Source organism: Atractosteus spatula, chromosome 4 (genome assembly GCF_055471065.1).
Source record: "Atractosteus spatula isolate fAtrSpa1 chromosome 4, fAtrSpa1.hap1, whole genome shotgun sequence".
NCBI classification, from domain to species: domain Eukaryota; kingdom Metazoa; phylum Chordata; class Actinopteri; order Semionotiformes; family Lepisosteidae; genus Atractosteus; species Atractosteus spatula.
The window spans coordinates 28,006,850-28,018,024 of record NC_142709.1 but is presented as its reverse complement, the minus strand read 5'-3'; the positions used below and the strand labels follow the sequence as shown (position 1 = coordinate 28,018,024).

At 37.8% G+C, this 11,175-nt stretch overlaps 1 long non-coding RNA gene across 1 annotated transcript; it reads left to right on the top strand.

Annotated features, from left to right (window-relative positions):
* The first annotated feature begins 3,339 nt into the window (after nt 1-3,339).
* Nucleotides 3,340-4,070, top strand: LOC148836043 (uncharacterized). The gene is made up of 3 exons (XR_016090920.1): nt 3,340-3,585; nt 3,692-3,838; nt 3,975-4,070. It is a non-coding gene; the product is annotated as an uncharacterized LOC148836043 (long non-coding RNA).
* The last annotated feature ends 7,105 nt before the right edge of the window (nt 4,071-11,175 follow it).

Below are 11,175 nucleotides of genomic sequence, written 5' to 3'. Positions count from 1 at the left end.
CATCAGATCTGCAATAATTTCATTCAAGTTCTTGACATACACATCTATCTCTTTAACAAATTTAAGGACATTTACATTCGACTCTTTGTTTTTCATATCAAGCTTTGTAGAGAGAAGTGTGTAAAGCACTCTTAGTAAGAATTCAGACGTATACATTCGAAATTCTTCATTCTTCGGACGATGGCGCACCCGTGTCTGTAAAACATAGTGAAAGCTGTATTCACATTTTACATAGATCTTTTTTTTTGCATCTGTAAAAATAAGAATAGTGTTTTTTTTGCAACGCATCAAAAGTCACGTCTACTAATTTTTCATCCAACTGTTCAAGTATGGTGTGTACATGCGCGTATGGGGACGTCCGTCAATTATGTTTTTCAGTAACTGTTTTATGCCCCGCTCAGTGTCATTTGTAATGGTATACGAACCCAGACACCTGGCAGTGTACAGAACAGCCGATAAAATTTGGGCTAAACTGAGAGACTTATAAATTTCTAAAGCGGCAAACGTCACATCTTCAAACCCATCTGTGTAGCTGACAGACAGGCATGTGTGACCCCGCTGACCGGGATGGTCAATCAAACAGGCCGGGCAGTCATCAACCAGGACCCCCTTTAAACAGTGTTTGAAGATGCAATAAACTACTGCTTTCACAATCTGGGCCATAACATCAGGCTCATTAGGGACATCGTTAGCTAAACCTGGTTGGGCATCAGCCTTATTAACATTTGGTCGAACACACAAGCATAGACACGAAACATTCAGTTGCACTGGTAGTTTGAAGATTGACCCGTCGACCTCCTCTTTATTCTATTAAAAGAAAAAGAAAAGGAAGGCTTAACAAAATAGACATGCTTTGTACCTAAAATATCGAGCATTTAACGCACTTTTGAGCTAAGGTTTTTCGTTAATATTTACCATTTGTAGCGAGGTATCATCGCTAACACCCAGCAGTTCTTCAATATCTGGTACCCCATCTGAACTCACACGCCCGCCGCTGTCACACGTCACAGAGGGCGGGGTCGCTAAAAAGAAGACCAAGTATTAAAATGACATATGCTAAGCGTCGATACAACAATTCCACGATCAGAAAAAATATTTTAGCCGCCTACCTCATGATTCACTTTGTAGAGCAGCGGACCCCGATGTTTCTCCACACAAAGAAGCCATCTTCGCAGCTCCCAACAACGGGCGGTGTCTGACAGCTTCAGGGACGCGCTGCGACCCTGTCAAGCCGGAGAATATATTAAGAATATGCGCCAATGGTGTAACCACGCCTACATAAAGACATTTTTCAATTGGTTGTGTTGTTTTAGAACGACCCCCCCCCCCCCCAATGGTTTATCGAGAGCGAAAAGTATTCACTTATCAGTTTATAAGTTTTAAACGTTAAAAGTATTAATACACAACACAAACACAAATGATGTGTTTGCCCAGAAAAAAAATGTTAAACATGCAGGGGTTGGTCTTAAAGTTTTTAAAATAATGTAATAAGACACAGCTTATTTTTAATAAAATATTCGCGACAGCTTTTTTCGAAAGTTTGAAATAAATTTCCACACACCGCAAGCGTAAAAGTCTTTTAGGTATTTTAAGGTACAGGCAACAAATGATGGGGTGTTGTTCTTTATACTTTAACGGATTGATCTTAAAGTTTTAAAATCGCGTATTAGAGATATTTGGGAGACGTGCGGTGGAGGGGTCGGCGTCACGGTAGTTAAAGGCTCTGGAATGCAGAGTAGGGGTGTTAAAATTGCCCACATAGCGAGGGGGAGGGAGGTAAAATTTTTAAATTTGAAGTGGGTACAATTAACAGTGACAATAAACGGACGGATATAGGAGTTATAGTTTTTCATTTGTTTTAAATGCTGTTTTGTATATACATTTTATATTCATGTAAAGTTTTCTCATTTATAATCACCACATGTATTTCACGCAAAAATGTTCTTAACATCGCATCGCGAAAAAATAAAACCTCAAAACGTCAAGCTTGGTTTGTGAACACGTCGCTATAAAGAATAGATACATTTTCTTATAGCGATACCGTTAATAAAAAACATTTTGCTTAATAATATTCTTAGTGGTCTGTTGGTGAATCAAACACAGACACCGAGGCACATTTTCACCACCTTTTAACCGCTATGAAATTTAGACACCGTTGTATGTCTTAAAATAATATAGATTTTAACATTATAACGGTCTATATTCACTTATCAGTTTATAAGTTTTAAACTTTAAAAGTATTAACACACAACACAGACACAAATGATGTGTTTGCCCAGAAAAGAAATTTTTAAACACGCGGGATTGGTCTTAAAGTTTTTAAAATAATGTAATAAGACACAGCTTATTATTAATAACACATTAGCGACAGGTTTTTTAGAAAGTTTGAAATGAATTTCCACACACTGCAAGCGTAAAAGTCTTTAAAGTATTAACAGGCAACAAATGATGGGGTGGTGTTCTTAATACTTTAACGGATTGATCTTAAAGTTTTAAAATCACGTATTAGAGATATTTGGGAGACGTGCGGTGGGGGGGGGTCGGCGTCACGGTAATTAAAGGCTCTGGAATGCAGAGTGGGGGGGGAGCTAAAATTGACCTCAGCGGGAAAGTTTATTAAATTTTTAAATTTTAAGCGGGTACAATTAACAGTGACAATAAACGGACGGATATAGGAGTTATAGTTTTTCATTTGTTTTAAATGCTGTTTTGTATATACATTTTATATTCATGTAAAGTTTTCTCATTTATAATCACCACATATATTTCACGCAAAAATGTTCTTAACATCGCATCGCGAAAAAATAAAACCTCAAAACGTCAAGCTTGGTTTGTGAACACGTCGCTATAAAGAATAGATACATTTTCTTATAGCGATACTGTTAATAAAAAACATTTTGCTTAATAATATTCTTAGTGGTCTGTTGATGAATCAAACAGACACCGAGGCACATTTTCACCACATTTTAACCGCTATGAAATTTAGACACCGTTGTATGTCTTAAAATAATATAGATTTAACATTATAACGGTCTAAAACGTTTTCTAAAATGTTTCTTAAAATAATTTCTACAGCCCAGTATGTGCACGCCCAATGATACCTAAGATTAATGGTTTTATGGGGACCATGTGTGTTTCTTAGAAGAGAATGTTTATCTTTTTGGGGTATAAGTACCAGCAGTGTAACAGGCGAAGTTTTGGCTGGATTCCAATTCTTACGGTCTTGCGTTATCGACTTACTCGTCAGAATGGATCACACCGATCAATTACAACAGTCTGAAGATAGTCTATTTACAGACTTAACACTGTTCAATTTGATAGACGAAGACGAGGACTCCACGAATTTCAGCGGTATGTATATCTGGCTTATTGTGAGAAAATTACAACGTCACAGTGCATGTCTCATGTTAGCTATAGTTGCAAAACGTTGTATAATATTTGTATACTAGGCAATATTGAATTATTATAATGGAATTACCAGGGAGTTGTTCCATAATGTGGTCGTGACTGTGCGTATCCATTCATTTCCATTAGCCCCGAAAACAACAGCTGTAAAAAGACCAGTTATGGCGCAACCCAACACTGGTGAGTAATTACAACAATGTTTTGAATAACGCTTTACGACCATGTGAGTCTTAAAGACACAGGGGTACTTTCTCCACACCAATACACTTATGTGTCTATTCCACAGACGCGGGCGAAGGGACAAGTCGCTACACGTTTAAAAAACCTCGTTTGGGGTTTACAATACCACCGCAAAACCTTGTGGAGACACATGCAGATGTTCATGTTATACCAGAGGGTGCGGAGCATATTATCAGATCGCCTGGGAGAAAAGGTCGGTATTATATAAAACATTCTTTTAGCATGCCCATTTAAACGTGTCTATAATAAAAATTCCCACCGTTTTTCTATTTTTTGGTAATTTGCGGTGTTGAGTTCTTTCACTAATGGTATTTTCCCTCTCCGTGCAGAACCCGAACCTTCAAAAAATAAACTGCGACGCCGCGCTAAGACGTTAACGGGGTCAACGAGCTCAAAACGTCTCAAATCAACAACCAAAGGTTAATATACAGATGCAGCCATTCAAAATGGGTGTGGTATTTCACGGCATACCCCGGTGGGCGTGTCGCGGTATCACGCAGTATCACGCGGTTAATCGCGTCATTTGACGTCATGCCAGAAAGTATCCGGCATCACCTTGTAAAACCGCCAGGGGGAGCTTAACCTCTCATGTACAGCATTTGAGCTTTTAAATTTGAACTGTGTATTACAGCATGTTAATCATCAGTCATTAAAATGTTGGTATATTTTATGAAAGCAAGATTGCTCAGTTGGACAAAAGTACACAACCTATCTTTATCAGAAATATTTATGCATCAAAGCCTTTACCGAAGATATTACTAATAGTATTAATAATGAATGACTTTGGACAAGCTGTATACTCAAAGTATAATTTCTTTAGCACATTTGTACAAGCACTTGGAATCTGTCCAAGCCTTACTTTGTCAGGCATTTTGTTTTACTTCAACGGGCATAAAAAACTCCCTTGCTTTTAACAGGGCGTTTCATAATTTCTAACTACGAAAATGATTTAAAATGCGACACTTATCATTCAACTAGAGCTCAAAATATCACAAGGATCCTCAAGAGCACAGCAAAGACTGTATTAAAAGATACTTGTATGAGATACATGAGAATCCAGGCTTTCTTATCAACGCTTTCTTTTCCGTATACCAGATATTATGGAACCACTTCAGAAGGGTGTCAGCCAGTCAGATTCCAGGAATCGGTACTTTAAAGGAAAAATACACACCGGTATTCCATTTCTCCCTAAACATTTTAAGCATCGAAGTCTTTAACTAACATGTGAAATAGCGTGTGAAAAAGTGGTAGTTTTAAGCTTTTCTGCTAATATAATATGGAATCGGGTATCTAAAGAATTTAATAACGATATGATTATATTCGTGTACTGCGACAGGGCTGTGTAGGGCTGTTTCGCCTCTCTCTTCATGCGACTTCCCTTGTAGCCCACTGGTCTACGTGCCCGATTACCAACTCATGGGTTGTGTGTTCAAATCCAGCTGGTGCTGGACTTTTCTTTTAACAAACATTTCTTCGAAAAAATAGAATAGCAATATTATGGACAATCAATTGACTTTTATATTTCAAAATATCACAACATGATCGATTCTAAGTCATTTTTGATAACAATGAATAGTCACCTTCTTCCCTTCTGACAACGGTCCCTGCTTCTGCTTCCTGCTTCTTTTGTGTGTGTGTGTAATAGAGTAAATTTTTATAGAGAAATGGAGGCTGGACAGTATGGGTTACAATATAAACATTTATATTGATTTAAATCGTGTTTTGATTTAAATCGCAAACGCATGTTTAATTATATGTGTTTTTTTAATCATAATCAGACTAATGCAACATAAATTGATACAGTATCTTTGTCTTCTAAGTATCTTAATAAACTTTCAGCATAGCTTTCTACCCGTTTAGATTTATTTTTCTTGGGATTTTGGGATCAAACGTGGAAGGATTAGATTGTAATCGTTTTTATTTTTCAAATACGTTTTAGAAAAGTGTAATCTATACCTGCCCAGACTGTACGCCTTCCTAAACCCCGCCTTTCACTCCTGTCCTGCTCTTCCCCGCGCACCCCAGCCGGGCGCTCTTCGGCCTGTGCCCGGGACGAATGTATATTTTGATATTTACACCCGGTGCGGCACCGAGGGAGCGTCTGCATTTATAACTTAGTTTTTAAAATTAGTCAAGCAATATGAAGCATCTCCTTTTACTTTTAAGTCCCTTAAATACATTGAGCACAGCTTTCTCACCACTTAAGATTACTTTTTGATACCATCCTTACACAAAGCAGAAACTTTCCGATGACATACAGTACAAGTGGAAAGATTTCAGATTTTAATCGTCTTTAATTTTGTTACGTTATACGTTTTAGGAGCGTTTCATCTAAACAAACACCACAAAACTATTCTCGATTGTATTTCTGAATGTTATGTTACACCTACAGTAGTTCACTGCTTTAAATACATCGAATTAAGAAAGTTAGGTGTAGCACTTTAGATCTTTTTTTCTGAACCAGGGAAAATCTGATCATGTTTCTCTGTAACAATAATAAAAAACTTTATTTTACATATCACCTTTAAAAGTGGCATCTCAAAGCAATACAGTAGATGGAAAAACAGTTAAAAGGGACCAAAGTAAATACCAGACAAACGCAAACGCGTTTTTAATAAAATGCTTTTATTCATTCAGCAGAGAGTGAGAGGGACATCCAGCAGAGAGAGACACACACACACTTATCCAGTCTCTCGAAATAAAGTTATTTTTCAAGCAATGCAACAAACATCGGGCAATGTGTTTTTTTTAATCCAACATTGACAGCCACATCTTAAATCTTGTCAGTCAGCTCTTTTTTCTCTATTTGAATTGTGGCTTACACATCGCACGACTTTAAAAGCTAGAAAGACAGGTTTCGATTCACATTAGCTGGCGAGCCTTGTTAACAAAAAAACAGACAATACACAGGGAGGGGGAGGTCAAGCGAGAGAGAGAGTTTTTTACCCTCTGTCTAAAAACCCAAATAACCCGGGGCAGAGACTCTGGGGGGATCATTGCGTGGTACAGAGCGGAGCTCAGTCAATTCTTATGGAATGTGTTTTCTTTCTTCTTTTTTTCAGCATGGAATAAACCTGTTACTTGATTCATATGGATGCCCGGTTACGTTATACGTTTTAGGAACATTTCATCTAAACAAACACCACAAAACTATTCTCGATTGTATTTCTGAATGTTATGTTACACCTACAGTAGTTCACTGCTTTAAATACATCGAATTAAGACACCCAAATTAATAATGTAACATGCCACTGTTTGTGCATGAACAAAGTTATACTGAGATTTCCTTAGATACGCGATTAAAAAAAAAATGTTGAATCCCCGGCGGAACACATTCCATAAGAATCAACGCTTTTACAGTATATATCGCCTTTAAAGGTGGCTTCTCAAAACGCTTTACAGGATAAAAACAACAAGAACAGTAACAACAACAATATTGTATTTCATTGCACTTTGAAAACCAAGTAATAACTTAACTATATGTGCAAACGTTTCATATGTCGCTGTTGTGAATGTCTGTGGAGTGTGGATCTTATTTGCCTTACGTCCTGGTTATCTCGCTCGCCCTCCCCCCCTCTCTCCCTCAATTCAATTCAATTCAAGGTGTTTTATTAGCATGACAGATGGGTACAATCAGTGTTGGGTATTTACTTTGCTTTGAGATTCCACTTTTAAAGGTGATATATAAAATTTTAACTAAAATAAATTGATATCTTTGTCTTCTAAGTATCTTAATAAACTTTCAGCATAGCTTTCTCCCCGTTTAGATTTATTTTTCTTAACTAGTATACTTTAGATTTATTTTTCTGAACCGGGGAAAATCTGATCATGTTTCTCTATAACAATAATAAAAAAACATTATTTTACATATCACCTTTATGTGATATCACCTTAAGGATGTGCAAAGAAATTTAAAATAGTCTTCTTTAGGTGTGAGGGTAGGAGTGGATCGCAGCAGGCATAATCGGCAAATTAGGAAAACAAAGAACAGGACACGCGAGACATTTATCCAGAGAGCGAGTGATCAGAAAAAGGAACAGCTGTTACACCCAGGTTTTACGCTCTCTCTCTGTTGAATGAATGAAAGCATTTTATTAAAAACGCGTTTGCGTTTGTCTGGGTATTTACTTTGTAATCTGTGGTTTACATCTACTGTACTGTATTGTTTTGAGATGCCACTTTTAAAGGTGATATGTAAAATAAAGATTTTTATTATTGTTATAGAGAAACATGATCAGATTTTCCCTGGTTCAGAAAAAAGACGATTAAAATCTGTAATCTTTGCACTTGTATGTCATCGGAAAATACAATCAGTTTCTGCTTTGTGTAAGGATGGTGTCAAAAAGTAATCTAAGTGGTGAGAAAGCTGTGCTCCTCAAAGCGCTTTACAGGATAAAAACAATAACAACAATAGTGGCTGGGCAAACGATTTTTTTTTATAGAAATACAAAATGAGATACTGTATAATGATGTGCATTAACAAAGTTATACTGCAATTTTCCTTAGATACGCGATTAAAAAAAATAAATTTTTTGAATCCCTGGCGGAACACATTCCATAAGAATCAGCGCTTTTATACAATATATCGCCTTTAAACACATATATTTAAACACGCGTTTACGATTTAAATCAAAACGCGATTCAAATCAATATAAATGTTTATTTTGTAACGCATAGGTGACTATTCATTGTTATTAAAAAGACTTAAATCCGATCATGTTGTGATATTTAGAAATATAAATTTGTTTGGTGCGAGTGAGGTTTTATTTAATCTCTGACCAAGGGAAACGTTTCATTTTTTCAAAGAAATGTTTGTTAAAAAAAGAAGTCATAGTTCCAGTGGGATTCGATCAGAGACCGTGTGACATGGGAGTCAGGAACCTAACCCACAGCGCCACCGGCGCAGTCACATGCAGAGTGCTGAAAAAGCACTACAGAAACATTATACACAGAAGCATAAATTACCTTACACTCAATTTAAACACAAGCTGTCTTAAGCCCTCTAAGCTGGTTCATACAGAAATGTAGAGAACCAGGCTCAGAACAAACAGCTTCATTAGCGAATACATATGCAGGACAACTGGAGAAGACGTTTTACAGTGGATAGATTTTTAGAAACATCCCATCAGTGACATCACTGAAGTCAACTCCTAGGTAACTGTCGTGTGGATAGTTTCACAAGAATCAGACAAAGGTTTAAGCATCGCTTGTTCTAGATAAAACTGCAAAAAAAAAACAACAACCCATAATGTACTTCTTTGCAGCTCTGTTTGCCCAAATCATATATTCACAACGTGAAATTAGAAAATAATATTTCGTAACCAAAATCCGCAATATGGAAACAGAACCTGTGTAATTGTTGACAGATGATGTACTCGTAACATTTTTACAAGACGAACTACAACATTTGAAAAATGACTTGTATGTACTTGATATCTCTAATCAATCCACGGCGATATATTTAAAGCAGTCCCCGCACAAAACGAAACTAAAACGCCCTGGGCATACCGTTTCGCGCTTCTTATCAGTTGCTCAAAAGTAATTTGACCATATGAAATGCATAATATAAACCTAGAAACATATACGTGAGCAGTATTTACGTAGTATCGGTGTCAAGACATACCTCTCAAATACTGTAAATCAAGTTAAAAATATCTCAAGACCGATTCTGGTCATAATGAAACCATGTTTCGTGTATGTTTTCTTTAAAGTACCGAGACCAGCCATATACTGTATGTTTATGTTCCAAAATTAATATCGTTTATGGCCTTCACACGCGTTGCAGTATGCTCCTATTCTTTTTATGCTCAGGCACTAAGATTTCCCTTCAGTGGTAAAATTCCATATGAATATTCAATACTACAATGGGCACAGTAAAGACGTTTACTGTAAATCTTTCTACGACAGACCAACGGACCATGAGTGCCCCTGTCGGTCAACCAATCACGTACCGCGGTACCGCGCGTCATCGTGCGTCACAATGTGCGACACCATAGCCAATTACCTCCAGTACGTGTCTGTACCGCTCACTTTGAATGGCTGCATCTGTAATTTAAGCGTGGTCAAGATGTGTTATGATCCACTTATGGCAACCGTTACTTCTTTTGTTAGAATGTTAATTCGTTGAAAGATCCTAGTTCGCGTAGTTTTCTGTTTGGGGGTGTTAAAAAGCCTTATTTTAAAACTGCTTAGCCTTTAAAGTTAAAAGCGACTGGTCTGTGCCATGGGTCTATATGCCGTTAACCATGCCGCTTGACCCAGTAGCGCCACCATAGTCTTAAAGGAAACCGGTGTAACAACATGTCCGGGTAACTTGTTCCATTCACCCGTAGCCCTTTGTGTAAGGATGCGCCACATGTGTGGCGTTTTTATCATAGTCAGCATAGTTTTCTGATTTTGACCGTTTAGATTGCATTGATTGTTGTGTTGAAAAGTCTTTTATTTTTATCACAGTGTAGTTTTCTGATTTTGAGATATGGAGCATTGGCGTGGTATTAAAAAGTCTTTTATTTATTCACACAGCAGCTGTATCGACGAGCGGCGAAACAAATGTGGCGGAAACGTCGGACCCTAAGGTGGTGACTGCATCGAAGACGGCTGTTAATACTCTGCCCAAAACCAAACGTGTCAAGCCTTTGGAGAGAAATAATAACGCAATTAGAGACTTGGCGTTTGGTGATGTGCGAGACTCACATATAGTGCGGTATATTGTACAGTTACTATCAACAGTGGGCACTAATGAAGTGGATAAAAAGCGGGATTTAGAGAATCTAAGAGCAGCTTTAGCACATGTACATTCCATGTTTCCAAAACCGATCCAGGTTTACGCTGCTAGCCTCTTAGATGTATTTTCTAAAGAGGATGCCACTCTAAACTCTGGATTTCATAACCTGATAATGCTATTTCATGGTTCATTGGTGAAGACCCCCAGGGATAAATGACTAAACCTGCGGTCTAAAAAGTGTTTAAAAGACCGACCGCTTGCCAACATCAAGCATTTGTACATTAATAAAAGAATTAAACTGGCAAAAGCATGTTTGTTGCGTCGTAAAAGATTCATAGAGAGGCGTCAGATTTCCCAAGGGCCGCCCGAACCACGCAATGAGAATGCAGTGGTAGAAAATAACTTAATGCCCGGGGGTGCTGTAGCAGAACAGGATGTCGGTAACTTTGAAAACCGAGAACCGGTTGTGCTGAATGATCTGAATCAGGTTGGTGGTGGTGCAGGGGCGAATAGAGACCCCTTAGTTTTCCTGGAGCGTATACGTAGTTATAACAGGTCTTATAATCATTTTAGAGCAACAGAGCACCATGAAGAATTTCGTTTTGTTAATCTCGACAGAATAGCCTTGTATGTACAGGCTATAGACGCTATGCATGGTGCAGTCCAGAGAATATTGGATGAACTTTCTCCAAACATCGGGGCGAATGATTTTGTACAGCTGCGTTTGACTGCGGGTGGTTTTAACAAACCCTTGTTCTCACGCAGGAGACACCCCGGAGAATTAAATGCTGCCGATTTTTTAAGCC